This window comes from Perognathus longimembris, chromosome 2 (genome assembly GCF_023159225.1).
Source record: "Perognathus longimembris pacificus isolate PPM17 chromosome 2, ASM2315922v1, whole genome shotgun sequence".
In the NCBI taxonomy this organism is placed as follows: domain Eukaryota; kingdom Metazoa; phylum Chordata; class Mammalia; order Rodentia; family Heteromyidae; genus Perognathus; species Perognathus longimembris.
In genome coordinates, this window is record NC_063162.1 from 81396394 (window position 1) to 81412340 (window position 15947).

The 15947-nt window shown below is 36.8% G+C and overlaps 1 pseudogene; it reads left to right on the forward strand.

Annotated features, from left to right (window-relative positions):
• Positions 1-12038: 12038 nt before the first annotated feature.
• On the forward strand, positions 12039-12708 carry LOC125345770 (annotated as a pseudogene).
• The last annotated feature ends 3239 nt before the right edge of the window (positions 12709-15947 follow it).

Consider the following 15947-nt stretch of genomic DNA (forward strand, 5'->3'; position numbering starts at 1 on the left):
CACAAGGTTTAAGTATAAACAGTATTTGGGACATATTGTTACTTAAAAAAATGAGAAAGAGAAATACCTATTTTTTTTTCCTGTGAAATTCAACCATCCTCCACACCCCATGATTAGTATTGGAAGGTAGTTCGGGGTAATCAGAAAACTCAATCGTCTAAAAACCTAATGTTTTTATTTATTCTAAATGATCATTTTTAATGAGTTAAGCCAGCATGTCAGCGCAGTTATAGTGCTTCTTCTTTTTGAAGGAAGTTCCGATCTTGGGGTTAGAGGTAGGAAGCTGGTGGGGTAGCCAGGTATGGCCAGGGTTGGGTGACCCTCAACTATATGCCTTCAACCTACCTCAGTAGTTTAACTCCTCATGAGTCTTTTCCAAGTCAGTTTCCAGAGAACTTCAAAGGCCCATAAAGTATTGCTATATTTAATAAGAATCAGAATAAGACCAGAAAGGGCCAAATGCTTCTACAAACTATTTTTAATAAATGAATCTTTTAGTATTTAACAAGATAGTGAAGTAAACTGCATTTCACACTTTACTATGATGAGTTTGTTCTTTTCCTGTCCAGATACCAATATTACAACATTATAAAGTGGTTGATAATACTTCCCTTAAGTATTTAAAACTAAAATTTTGCTTCTTCAGTCCTCAGAGGACATCTGCTATATTCTAAATAGACCTAGGTCTTCCAGAGCATAAAATTCTTCTCAGATCCATACATTCTTTACTTATAAAATTCCCAGACTCTCTTTGACAAATCCTGATTTACCATTTGTAACTTCAAATAAAATCAGAAATTAGAATGGTCAGTAAATCATTTGCTAAATAACTGCTGTTGTTCTAAAAATTCATTAGTAAAAGTTAAATATAAATATAATGAATTGTCATGTGTGAAGCCTAGTATTTTGAAGCCTCATCCATTTGGGTATGATTTGTTTGTATTTTAAATTTTTATCAACAGAAATATGACTATTAAATATTGTATGATATTTTTTATGAAAAATAACCAATTTCAAAATTTTACCAAGAATACAAATAATAAAGGTAAGAATGCTGATGTCTTTTTGAGGATACCATTAAACTGTTGAACAATATTTACTTGTGGAATTAGTTTAATTGCTATTATCATTTTATTAAGTTAAAAGCAAACGTAAAAACAGGAAGAATTTTGTGTTTAATAATCCATCCAAACTCTATGAAACTTCACTAAAGTTGTTTGTGCTCTCAAAACATACAGGAAAACCATGGAATTATTAACACTTTAAGACTTTAAGTGCTTATAATAAATCCACAGTTGACATTGTTTTAGCTAGTTCTTTTTTATCACAAATCAACCATTTTAACTAGTTTCTCTCTCTTTCTCTCTCTCTCTCTGTGTGTGTGTGTGTGTGTGTTTATGCCTATACTAAAGTTGAATTCACACCTGGTAATGTTCCTGAACTTTTGAGTTCAAGGTTAATTCTACCACTTGAGCCACAGCACTACTTCTGGTCTTTTGGGCAGCTAATTGAAAATAGTCACATGGGCTTTCCTGTTGGAGCTGGCTTCAAGATGCAATCCTCACTTCTCAGCCTCCTGAGTAGAGAAGGTTACAAGCATGAGCCATTGGCACCCAGATTAACTAGCTCTGTTTTAAAATATGTTATCTTTGAGTTATTCAAACAAATGTATACATATTCAAACATTGTACACATGCACATACCCAAAAAGTATACATTAGTTTTTAGAAAAAGTACTATAGAAGAGGAACTAAATTCAAAAGACTATTTACTGTCATTCTTTCTGGATTCATCCACTAAAAGAATATAGTCTGCCAGTTGAGAAACAAAACATTCTTAGGAATAGGCTTGGCGGCTGGGGATTTAGCTCAGCTGAAGAGCACCTGCCTGGCAAGCGCAAGGCCCTGAGTTTGGTCCTCAGCTCTGGAAAAACAAAACAAAACTATAAAGGGAATAGACTTAATTTTCTTCTTTCCTACCATTTGAAATTTTAAAAATGATTTAATTCTTCTTGAGCTCAATCTTTCCTGAAAAATGTAAAGAAATAAAAAAATTGTTAGCTTTTATGAATAATCATTGTCTTGTCATTTGAGTTTTAAGTAAATTCAGGAAATACGCAAATCATAATGTTAGATAGCAAGATTAAGAGGACATGCTATACCTGTGCTCCTAAAATAATATGCACAAATAACTGTCATAATCAAATGCTTAGACATATTTTTGAAAGCATACTGTGAATTTTAATTATAAAGTTAAATAAAATAATAAACAAAGCCAGGTACCAGTGGCTCATGCCTGTAATCCTAACTCCTCGTGAGCCTGAGATCTGAGGATCACAGTTCAAAGCCAGCATGGGCAGGAAAGTCCGTGAGATGCTTATCTCCAATTAACCACCAGAAAGACAGAGTGGCCTTGTGGTTCAAAGTGGTGGAGCACTTCAGCCTTGAGCTGAAGATATCAGAGACAGCACCAAGGCTCAGAGTTCAAGCTCCATGATCAGCAACAACGAACATGTATGTTAATATTATAAACGAATATAAATCCATTTAGATTATAAACGTTTCCAAATAGTACAAAGCAAGATTTTTGAATACTTCTCATTTTGATATTCAAACACTGTAAGGCCTTATTATGCTTGGTGTGATGCTGAATTATGATATAAGAATGACTCGATCCTCAAAATCTGTAGGAAAGAAGTTGTGATATAATCTTCCATCTTGGAGTTACCCAATTTGTTGTTAGGTGATTGTGTTTTTTTCTTGTATGCAAATAGACCGATCAGAATGATGACAGCAGCCAACCCTGACAGGGACACTGATTCAATAAAAAAAACAATTATTAGAAAATAAGGAGTTCTGCTTGCATCTGCTTATCTAGAAAGACACAATACAAAATCTATGAGTAAAATACATGAGAGGCATGACTTTTTCTTCTATTCCTCATGTCCCAGTGAGTCCTGAGAATAGAAAACACAGGTTGAAAACAAAATTGCATTTCAAATTGCCTTGTTTTGTTTTTAGTCTTCAGTGTTGGAGACTGAACTCAAGGCTTCACAAATAGTGTGCAAGCACTGTCCCCTCACCCCTGCTTTATGGTTTGAAGCCAATTTTGCTATTTCCTTTCATACACACAAGTACTGGTGTTACACTCAGGAGTTTGTTCTTAGATCCAGCCTCCTCACTGTGAAACATCTAGTAGTCCATGGCTTGTTTGTCCTTGTCTCATTCACATTCAGAAAATTTCTCAGATCCCACTCCATTTTCTGGTCCTTCTATCTCCTGCTAAGTTTTTGAATGTCATTGTATAACTTGTCTTTGATCTTATATGTATTCCAAATGGGTTCCTAATAACACTCTCTAGGATTGAGCTATGTACTATGTGAAGTTATTTCTTTTCTCTTTCATCTTATTTTTCCCCTTTGGGAAAAACCTGAACATGGTTGTCATTATATTTGATTTTGCTACCCTGTGTCTTATACATACATTTATCTGAATTGGGGAAGTGAAAAGGAACAACAAAATGGTGAGACAAAGGACAAAGGGCAAATCAATGCAACAGCAATACTCACAAGTGTTGGAATATGTTGGAATGTGTTGGAAATGAACTTTACAACTGAGGAAGGGGTTGAGGGAGAGGTAAAGTGAGAGAAAAATGAGGAAGAGGGTAATGGTGTTCAATAAGAAATATATTCAATGCTTTACATATGTAACTGAAATCCCTCTGTTGTTTTTGTTGTTGTTGTTGTTTGCCAGTCCTGGGGTTTGAACTTAGGGACTGAGCACTGTCCCTGGCTTCTTTTTGCTCAAAGGCTAGCACTCTACCATTTGAGCCACAGCACCACTTCTGGCTTTTTCTGTATTTGTGGTGCCGGGGAATTGAACCCAGGGCTTCATGTATACAAGGCGAGCACTTTACTACTAGGACATATTCCTAGCCCCACTGAAACCCCTCCGTATATCACCTTGTCAATAAATTTTAAATAAATGTATTAATTTTTATTTTCATTTATTCATTTATTATTATTTTGTTTTATTATATATTTAAATAAATATATAATTTTCTTAAAAAAGAAACCTCTTGTTTCCACTTCTTGGCTTTCATTAATATAAACATCATTTTATGTGATCTTATGCACATAGCCACTGAGCCTTTGTGATCCTATCCTAAAAATATCCTCCTTTGGTCTCACTGTGTGAATGTTTAGAGTGCTGCTTAATTTATCATGTCCAAGGGTAATCTTTGTCTTTGACTACCCACTGGGTCTACTTATAGATTTACAGACATATTCAAATTATTACAAATGAGGGAAAACAGGCAATGCAACCTATATTTCTTTGGGTCTGGTTTAATTCACTTAATATATTTTTTCCAAGTTTTTTCTATTTCCTTATGAATGAAAAAAATGTCATTCTTTTTGATGGGAGCATAGAATTCCATTGTGTGTATATACCACATTTTATTTATTCATTTGTCCACTGAGGAACATCTGGGTTGATTCCATAGCTATGGTGAACAATGATGCAATGAACATAGTTGTTCTGGTAGCTTTAGTGTGGTTTTGATTGTGGTCAATTGGATAAACGGCTAAGAGTAGAATTACTGAGTCATAAGGAAGCTCTATGTTTAATCTATAGAGGAACTTTCATACTGTTTTCCAGAGTGATGCTTATTAAAATAAACTGTAAGAAGTGGAAACAAGAGGTTTTTTTTTTTTACTTTTTGTAGTTCTTCACATACACACACCCTTTGTCACCACATTTGATTTTTGTATATTTTGTCTTATATGTAAGTTTATCTCATTTGGGCAGGGGAAGGGGAAGCACATGGCATGCCATGGAAGGGAGCTACATATCCTGCCCTGTACCACTCATATCTTTATAAATACAGAAAATTCAGTGTAAAAATGCCAGAAGATAAATGCAATGAGGAAATTACATCGAAAAATGAGAAATGCAGAAATAATTCAGTCTTTATCAGCTTTCTTATTCTTCCCTACAAGTCAACATTATAAAAGATGAGTGTTTTTCTTCATTTCCCAATTTCAGAGCCTGGAGTTTTGCCTTCAATAGAAGAAAAGGTACACAAATTCCACTTACTGTTAATTGTTTTCCATGTACATGGAGATCTTCATATGAAAGACACCAAGGAAATAAAGTATGAGGCTTGAGACTCTAAATGTCATTACAAATAAAGGGTGATAACGGTGGGGCTGTAACAAAATAAAGAAAATTATTTGGGATTCTGTTGTCTGGAAACTATGAGAAAATGAAAATGATGAAAGATAAAGATTATTTTAGTAAAGTTGTTACAGAGGCATCTTGATGCCACCTCACCATGCTCTGGAGATGATGAGACTCCTCTGGGAGAGGTATTTAGAGCAGTCTTCAATTCTCAGCATTTTCTACTCTTGGTTCATTTAAATGAAGTCCAGTTATTCATTTGTTTGTTCTCCATTGCATTGAACTCAAATTGCCAAAGTTCAATTTGATAGTCAAAATGCCAAAGTTGCATATTATATGGCATACTTTCATCCACTTCAAATTTGTAATAAAGAAGATGAATTCCCCTATAAAGTTAAAGAGGTCATGGAATGAAAATAGCATACAATTTCTTTGTGAAAAATAAGCATATGTATGTTATATATTAATTCTCATACTAACTGTACAGGAGACAGTGGGATAAAAATATAGATGATAAACACATAGAGGAATGGATGAGTGGTAGATAACAGATGACAGATATAGAAGGCAATATAGACATTGTTTAATAGATATAAGTAGATGACAGACAATATATGATAGATAAATCAATGATAGGTAGAAATCTAGACAAATATGTGTAGAAATACAGATATTTTCTAAAATATACAAATATTAGACCATATATACCTCAATACTCCTTATAGGTTAAGTCAACATTAAGTATAAAGATATTTGCGAAGATATTCCATCTGCTGAGATTTGAAACATCAGTAACAGTGTAATAGTATATTTAAGAGGATATTTAGTTCTCAACTCTAGTCTTGGTTGATCACACTATTGATTGTTTCATGAATATATTTACCTGACATTTGTGAGTTCTGCTGTCCCTAAAGTACTCTAGTGAAATATCATTCTTATGAATTCTGGGAAATCCACAATTCAAGCACTACTTGGGAGCATGCTCTAGAAACTGAGGTTAGTTTTAAGGTAATTCCCTCAGGCCATTGTAAGCCCTGATGGATTTCCTGTTCAAGAAACGCTAAGTGAAAATTTTGGAACAGAGCCTGGATGGACATGAATATAAATGCAGATAAAGATGGGGAAGATTGTGAAAGAAAGGGCACAAAAGAATATAATATAAGGGCATGTAAGCTATTTGCATTATAAAAGTTCCCTGGTATTAGCAGCTAGAAAGCAATTGACAGCTCATTCAAATATTTGTTTATTCACTTTTTTTTAAAACAATCATTTATCCAGTGAAAGGTACTGGGCACTATGCCAGACATAGTGTTAAACTAAACATAAAAGGTCCCTGCTGTCAAAGGCTTTTGTATTTTAGTGAGTGAGTTGGGTGTCAAGAACCATGATGTGTCTGAGATTTGGTCTATTTATAAGCTAAAACAGCCTAGCAGTTTCTTCACTACTGGCACAACACATGAGCTTTATGGATTACAAAGAAAAGACTTCCTGTTGTTATTGTTATTTTAACAGCCACACCATCACCATGTGTCTGGCTTCACAAGGCAATGGTTAATTGTGTTTAGTGGAGGTTTTGCACGGTGGGCTAGGCTACAGAAGAGAGACTTGAACTGACCAAAAACAAATTCTATAATGGGAAGTCATTAAGGTTATCAGATAACATGCAGGTGCCTATATGTGAATATCTAATAAATAATATACTCATTTTACTGCAAATATGGCATGAGACATGTTTTATACAAAATTGAAACTTTTTCAGTCCCATGGGCTTGTAACTAGGTCTAACTGCCTTCCATCCTAGGGGACACACACACACACACACACACACACACACACACACTCACCTCACACACTTGCAAGACTATTCTCTCTGCAAACATCCCTTGTAAAGATAGTTGAGAATATTGAGAATAAAGATAATATATTTGCTCAAGAGATGTGCAGAAAAGTAAAAACTTAGTGGGAACTTACCTTACAATATTAGATATATACTAAGACCAAAATATACTATTTCAGTTCATGATAAGTGATAGGAAGAGATGTGAAGGGCACTGTTAGAAAACAGCTATGATATGCTGTAAAAGTACTCTTACAGAACAAACCTAAAGCAAAACTCTACACTTACATCTTCTTATAATCTGTTCATGGAGAATTATTAAAATAAGCCTCACAGGCTCAACACATGCAACAAACTAAAACTAGATTCTTATGTATCACCCTGCACCAAAATCAATTCCAAATGGATTAAAGACCTTGAAATCAAAACAGACACCCTGAAACACTGAAGGAAGGAGTAGGAGAAACACTTGGGCTCCTTGGCGCAGGACAGAACTTCCTTAACAAAGACCCAGAAATGCTACAAATCAAAGAAAGGTTGGACAAATGGGACTGCATCAAACTGCAGAGCTTCTGCATGGCAAAGGACATAGCTCGCAAGATAAACAGAAAGCCCACAGACTTGGAGAAGATCTTTACCGGACATTCAACAGACAAAGGCCTCATCTCTAAAATATATGCAGAACTAAAAAAATTACCTTCTTCCAAAACAAAACCGCAAAGAACCAATAGCCCCCTCATCAAGTGGGCTAAAGACTTACAAAGAGACTTCTCTGATGAGGAAATGGGAATGGGCAAGAGACATATGAAAAAATGCTCTATATCACTGGCCATAAAAGAAATGCAAATCAAAACAACATTGAGATTCCATCTCACCCCAGTAAGAATGCCATATATCAAGAAAACTAACAATAACAATTGTTGGAGGGGATGTAGCCAAAAGAGAACCCTACTTCATTGTTGGTGGGAATGTAAACTGGTTCAGCCACACTGGCAAGCAGTATGGAGATTCCTCAGAAGGCTAAATATAGAACTCCCCTATCACCCAGCAGCCCCACTTTTGGGTATTTATCCAAAAAACCACAAACAAAATCACAGTAATGCCACCAGCACAACAATGTTCATCACAGCACAATTTGTCATAGCGAGAATCTGGAACCAACCCAGATGCCCCTCAGTAGATGAATGGATCAGGAAAATGTGGTACATATACACAATGGAATTTTATGCCTCTATAAGAAAGAATGACATTGTCCCATTTGTAAGGAAATGGAAGGACTTGGAAAAACTTATCCTAAGTGAAGTGAGCCAGACCCAAAGAAACATGGACTCTATGGTCTCCCTTATTGGGAATAATTAGTACAGGTTTAGGCAAGTCATAGCAGAGCATCACAAGGCCCAATAGCTATACCCTTATGATCACATAAGATGATGCTAAGTGAAATGAACTCCATGTTATGGAAACAATTGTTATATCACAGGTGTAACTACTTTCAACGTCCTATGTGTATCTGTAACTTCTATTACTGATGATGTTCTTGTATCACCTTCCTGTGGTTGTACCTACACTATCTCTGTAATCTTATCTGAGTATATTGGAAACTGTGTATACTGGTATTGGAACTAGGAAATTGAAAGGGAATACCAAAATTGAGAGACACAGGTTAAAAAAAGACAAACAACTACAAAAGCAATACTTGCAAAACTGTTTGGTGTAAGTGAACTGAACACCTCCGGGGGGGGGGGGGAGGGGAAGGGGGAGGATGGAGGGGGGTATGAGGGACAAGGTAACAAACAGTACAAGAAATGTATCCAATTTGGCCACATCCCCTCCAACAACTGTTACTGTTAGTTTTCTTGATATATGGCATTCTTACTGGGGTGAGATGGAATCTCAATGTTGTTTTGATTTGCATTTCCTTTATGGCCAGTGATGTAGAGCACTTTTTCATATGTCTCTTGGCCATTCTCATGTTGGTGGGAATGTAAACTGGTTCAGCCACTCTGGCAAGCAGTATGGAGATTCCTCAGAAGGCTAAATGTAGAACTTCCATATGACCCAGCAACCCCACTTTTGGGTATTTATCCAAAAAACCACAAACAAAATCACAGTAAAGCCACCAGCACAACAATGTTCATTGCAGCGCAATTTGTCATAGCGAGAATCTGGAACCAACCCAGATGCCCCTCCATAGACGAATGGATCAGGAAAATGTGGTACATATACACAATGGAATTTTATGCCTCTATCAGAAAGAATGACATTGACCCATTTGTAAGGAAATGGAAGGACTTGGAAAAAATTATCCTAAGTGAAGTGAGCCAGACCCAAAGAAACATGGACTCTATGGTCTCCCTTATTGGGAATAATTAGCACAGGTTTAGGCAAGTCACAGCAGAGGATCACAAGAGCCCAATAGCTATACCCTTATGATCACATAAGATGATACTAAATGAAATGAACTCCATTTTAAGGAAATGATTGTTATATGAGAGTTGTAACTACTTTCAACATCCCATGTATATCTGTAGTTTCTACTATTGATGATGTTCGTGTATCACCTTCTTGTGCTTGTATCTACACTATCTCTTCAATCTTATCTGACTGTATGGGAAACAGTGTGTATTGGTATTAGAATTAGGAAATTCAAAGGGAATACCAAAATTGAGAGACAAAGGGTAATATAAGAGAAACAACAACAAAAGCAATACTTGCAAAACTATTTGGTGTAAGTGAACTGAACAACTTAGGGGTGAAAGGGGGAGGGGGAAGGGGGAATGAGGGACAAGGTAACAAACAGTACAAGAAATGTATCCAATGCCTAAAGTTTGAAATTGTAACCTCTCTGTAATCAGTTTTATAATAAAAACTTAAAAAAAAGAAATGTATTCAATGCCTAAAGTATGAAACTGTAACCTCTCTGTACATCAGTTTGATAATAAAAGTTTGAAAAAAAAATAAAATAAGCCTCACAGAAATAGAAACACACAGTCCTACCCTAATCATTTATAAAAGTGTTATCCCATATCCACAAATACAGGGACTATGTTCAATTTTGCTCAAAATATGTCTCCTCTTTGATCTATGTAGATTTTATTCATATTATCATACCAGTCTTTCTATGAAGAACTGATTTTCTTGCGAAGACTCATACCCATATTATGGTCAGAGTAACCAAAAACTTGATCCAGTTTTGTTTTGATCTGCAGACTCTAGAAACCATCAGGCATGGTGTTTTGAGTTAGCTTACACACAGATTTCTAGGATTGAAATACATGCTTGTGGTTAGATGGTTCTCTTTTAAATGCAAAGCTACATATTGCTAATGTTCTAATTAACATATCAAATACATGTCAGTGGTAGAGTTATTTGATTCCATCACTGAATTAACTGAAAGCAATTCACATTGCTCAAGTGGCAATGAATAATTAAACCACCATTTATGCTGCCTATAGAGATGTGTACTGACTTTGTATATCATGAATCCACTTTCTGTGCACACTGTACTAGCAAATAGTGCTTACTTGGTAGTTCTTATGTCTCTCTCAAGCTTTGCTTTCTGTAAAAGTGTGAATCAAAGGGGTTATGCCTTCATATCTTCCAGCAACACCATAAAATAAGAATATGGTTCTATAGATAGAGTAATACCTATATCCTACTTGTCTTTTTTGCATTTACTCCATTTTCTTCTTTGGCACTGTACATTTTGAGGCAGAATCTCTTGAAAATTATCTTTAAGTAGCTATACAAAGGATTTTCCACTCAATATGTCAGCATATCTTGGTTAATGTCACCCTTTTCATCATTCTCCCCCATCTCTTCCAGCCCCACACCCCCTATTCCAAGGTTCACATGTTACAAGTTGGCATTATTACATCCCCTTCAACTCTCCTTTGGACTGTATGTTCTGTCAAAAGATTCCATTCAATCAATAATTTTCATTAATTTATCTCAATCAAAATCCAGTCAGAAAAAACTTACAAATTCATAATACTTGGACTTGGAAAAACAGCACACCTGGTCTACGAATATAAAATTTCCGGGTCACCATTCATTAACTTCCAACTAGTGCAATCCTTTATAAACTATTTTAAATAGTTGGTAAATCAACATCTTTGGTCATTCTCCCTCAAATTATGTTTCTATTACCACATTGCCAAATTTCATTTGGTTAGATCAGAGACTTTACAATATTCTATTCCATTATTGCTCTTCTTCCAACTGCACCAGTATGCAAACTCCCAACATTTCCTTCAGGTAAATCTGTAATTCTTCAGTACCTTTATTCCTATACCATGGCTGAGAGCCTTTTAGCTCCTTCTTCTAACTTGTCTTAAGTAATATGACTTTAAATAAATTGCACTACTATTGGTTCTATTAGACTGACAGATTATATCTATTATCCCTTAATGTTTTTTCATAGAAAACAAAAACATGGTTCATTAAGTCCCCTTCTGCATATAAAACAAATACCCTCCTCCATGACTGCAATTTGTTTAAATCAGTGTCTTATTTAATAAGTTTTTTCATTGTTCCTTTATTGCTATAACTTGTCATTTATTGTATTTCCTTTGTCAGCAATGGTTTTGCACAGATGTAAGTCTGCCTTTTGATCCTCATTACTATCCAAATGGACAGTGATATCCCAAACTCTTTCACTGTGACCCTATACACGTACAATAGGCTCTTCTCATTTGCTTGTAAGCATCTCTTCTCATCCTTCTCCTCTCTCTCAGGGAACCTTGCTTTCTCGGACTTGCTGTACAGTTGACACCCAGGGATTTCTGTTCATTTCTGTGACATCTCTGTTCTCTGCTAGGTTGTTTCCTTGGCTTCCTAGAACTGTTTATGTTATTCACCTTCTGTTACTAAAAGCTCAATAAGAAAAGACATATTAAATGTCCATTCACTTGACCAAAACACATAAGGAAAGCCTAGCATTCTTTTCCATAACCCCTTTCTCACCCTCTTTTTGTACCAGAACTGGGGCTTGAACTCAAGGCCTCATACTCTCCCTTGGGTTTTGGATCAGTTAAAATTGCAGCATTCATAGCCATGGTAGGAATTCTGTCTATTGTGGCTCAGACTATCTTTCTCAACATTTTGATGAGGTCACTGGGAAATAAGAATACTGTCCTGCTTGGCTTGGGCTTCCAGATGTTCCAATTGGCCTGGTACGGCTTTGGATCTGAGGCCTGGATGATGTGGGCAGCAGGGACTGTGGCCGCCACGTCCAGCATCACATTCCCAGCCGTCAGTCAGCGCCCTGGTATCTCGGAATGCAGAGTCAGATCAGCAAGGACTTGCTCAGGGGATCATAACTGGAATTCGGGGACTGTGCAATGGCTGGGACCAGCTCTGTATGGATTAATATTCTACATGTTCCATGCTGAACTCAGCGAGCTCGGCCCAGAACTGCATTCTGACGATGGAGCCCTACAAGAATCACTCATCCCAGGCCCACTATTTTTGTTTGGGGCTTGCATAGATCTGGTGTCTTTTCTGCTTGCCTTATTCATCCCTGAGTACCGTAAAGCCAGTGGAGTTCAAAAACATAACAGTGCTAGTGGCAGCCTGGGCAGCATCCCTGAACAGGGCAGTGATGAAGGCAACGAGCCGCTGCTGCAAAACAACAGCACCTGGGAGCTCTCCTCTTCTGAAGAGCCTGGGAACCAGTGCGCTGAGCTGTAACTCAGCAGACACCACCTCTGAGAGCCCTGAGGGAGCCACGCCGCCACCAGGGACTTCATGGAGCTGGAGGGGCGATGCTAGCAGCATCTTTCGGGCCAAGTTTAATAAGTGACTCCCTCTCTTTATCCGTTTGCCCTCCTCTTCCTGTCTTTTCTGTTCTTTTTCAATCTGTTTGTACATACTTCCCTGCAAATAATGTGCAGCTATCAAGGTTACCTGGAGTCTACACTGGAAGTCAAATAGAAACTGCTAGAAAGGATGGGTTTTCTTTAGTAACTAGTGAGAGAGTGACAACACCCTCTCTATGCTTTTCAATAGAAGTGCAAGGATAGCAGAACTACCATCATGGGCAAGATTTCAGGTAGAGTCCTTCCTTCTTTCTCTCAATTGTTCCTGGTTAGCCCATAGGTGTTGTTGAGTGCTACTCAGTATCAGGGATCTGTTGCCTTTGTCCAAAGTCAAATGAAAATCTACTTTTCCTCTTCCTTTACTTCCCCTGCTTGTCCACACATTAGTAGAGCTGATCTGTGGTGACCTTTACCAGCTAAAGGAAAGCTTTCTTCCCGTTTCAAATCATGTACTAAGAACTTGGATTCCTGGACCTGGGGACCTGGTGGATTCCATGGTCATTTTACAGAAGAAAAACAAATTGTGTTGAGCCAGGCGTAGTGGCACATGGCTGTAAGCTCAGCTACTCAGGAGACTGAGGCAGGAGGGTCATAAATTTGGGGCCAGCCCAAGCAGCTTAGTAAGACCCCTACCCTCCTCCCCCCCCCCCCCCAAGAGACATCAAGCATTCTAATGGCAACAAAGAAATCAGAGGCTCATGTAAGTCTTATAACAAACTGAGGAGTCCTAGGAGAGGATGAGTTAGAATGGGTACCAGTGGAGTTCATGAGATTACTATTTGACCCGCCCACATCCCCGTGTGCTGTGGCATCACACTCCTGCCCTAACTGCTGTGTACCCGCATTTGTCCCCAGTCTGTGTCTCAGTCTGCTTAGCTGACTTGAATCTCATGGGAATATGAACATTAAGTTCCTTTCTAATATATGAGGGTTTAGTGAAACACTGTTTCACAATTAAGTGTATTGCTAATTTTTGAGATGTTTTATGGACAAAGAAAACTTTACAGATTTATATGTATTTTGCTGCCTAGTAAATGGAGCATTAACTAGGGCCTACCTTTAACAAAGCACTCCTTTGAAAGTTTTATAGGTATGAAACACATGTAGATATTTGTAAGGGTTTTAAACTTTTTTTTTGATGGGGTGCTCTGTAAATCTTGTATTTATAAAAGTAATGAAGGTATTGTCAGAAAAAAAACATATACAACTTTTATAAAGGATTGTGTACTGACTGAATACATTTAAAAGAAAATATATTTTGAAACCTGTTCTGCCCTGTACAGAAATAACATATCTTTTTACAATGCTGTTGGTTTTTAGGTAAAGCTTCCTAATGCATAATAAATTTACAATGGATACTTTTAAAAAATATGATTTGCAGTTGAGAATTCATCTTTATTAGGATTTGAAATGTCATTAATCCAATTCCTACCTCTTCCTTTGGCATATTTTTCTATGTGGATATCACAGGTTTTTTCTCTGAAAATTCTTGAATGTGACCCTTTGAGTCTACTGGCTACTAATTTCTGTTAGCTTTGTGAAATTTTCTTCTGCTATCCCAGATTTTATTGTTGTTGCTTGTTTGTTTTGTTACTTTAATGACTTCTGTTTGTCAGGTGTGCAAGCTTCAAAATTTGTCTCTAACACTTTTGTCTTTTCCCATCTTTTCATTTTTTAATTATACTTCTTGGAAACAGGTTTTCCTGAATACTCAGGAAAGTCGATTACAGATTTGTTTTATTAAAAATAGCAGTTTTCAAGTTTCTTCTTGAATTGTGTTTCTCCTAGCCTCTCTCTTAAATTGTCTCTAAGAGAACTGTATTCCTCTTTCACAATAACATATTTATGTAATTCTCTGTGAATCCTTATCCTTTCATTTGTACTGAAAAACTTAGAACATCTCACTAAAACTATTATTTTCACAGGATTTCACTGAGTGGCCTTTTATGCCAGATACTTTGAAGGCAAGAGATAGATACTGTTGAAGTTTGAGGCCAGCTTTATAACAAGCTAGAGAAGACCCCGTCTCAACAAATAAAACTAGGTGTGTGATGATTCATATTTATAGATCCAGCTGTGTAGAAAGCTTGTACAGGAGGATCATCATGGTCCAAGACCAGACCTGAACCATAACTTAGAATTAACCAAGGCAACTTATGTGTCAACTTGTAGAGCTCCTGCTTAGTCAGTATGAGGCACACCCCCATATCTCAAAAGAATAAAAGAATAAAATTTAAAAACATACACTTACTACTTTTATAGAATTGACAATGTATCATGGATAGATTCAGGGATTAAGATGCCCTCAATGTGATTGTTTATGAGGACTTCATTTTAACCTCATCAATTATTTCCATATTTGAACTAAGGAAAACAGAGCAGGGGAGGGATCCCATCTTTCATTATTCAGCTCTTGCAGCATTTTTTCTTCCCTTTGATCTTCTTGATGTCCTCAGCTCAAACATCTTCCTCAAGTATTTCTAGAATTGCTGTGTGATTCAAATATAAAGACTGGGCAAGTGGCAAGCCCAGCTTAAATTGTCCAAACCCTACAAAAACTAGATACATGCTAAATTCATAAGTGGGGGACACAAAAGGTCATGAAGATCTAGTTTCATTGCTTGTCACAGTGTTTTCAGACATCACATACAGTATCATACTACTCAAATTCCTCCAGAACTCCAAGCTTCCAAACAGAAGAATCCCATCCTCAGAACATTGGAATATCCCACAGACATATTTGAAAAAGAAGTCCTTTTTGTAGCATGTGCCAATCCCTATCACTTTGATTAGGGAGTTAAGGGAAAAGTTTAGGTCAAGACTTATTTCTGATCTTACCTCTGAAATAATGGAGAAAGACAGAAACACACACACACACACATACACACACACACACGGGGTTGAGAGAAAAAGAGAGAAATAGAGAGACAGAGAGCTAGAGCACAGAAAGAATAGAGTGGACAAGAATAAAGGAAAGCAATATGGGAAAATACAATCATTACACTCAATGTACATACGTGAACAGAAAATCATGTTACTTGAGGGTATGAGCAGAGTTAGAAAAGATGGGAGGGAATAATGTAAGAGTGACAATAATCAAAGTTCATTGTA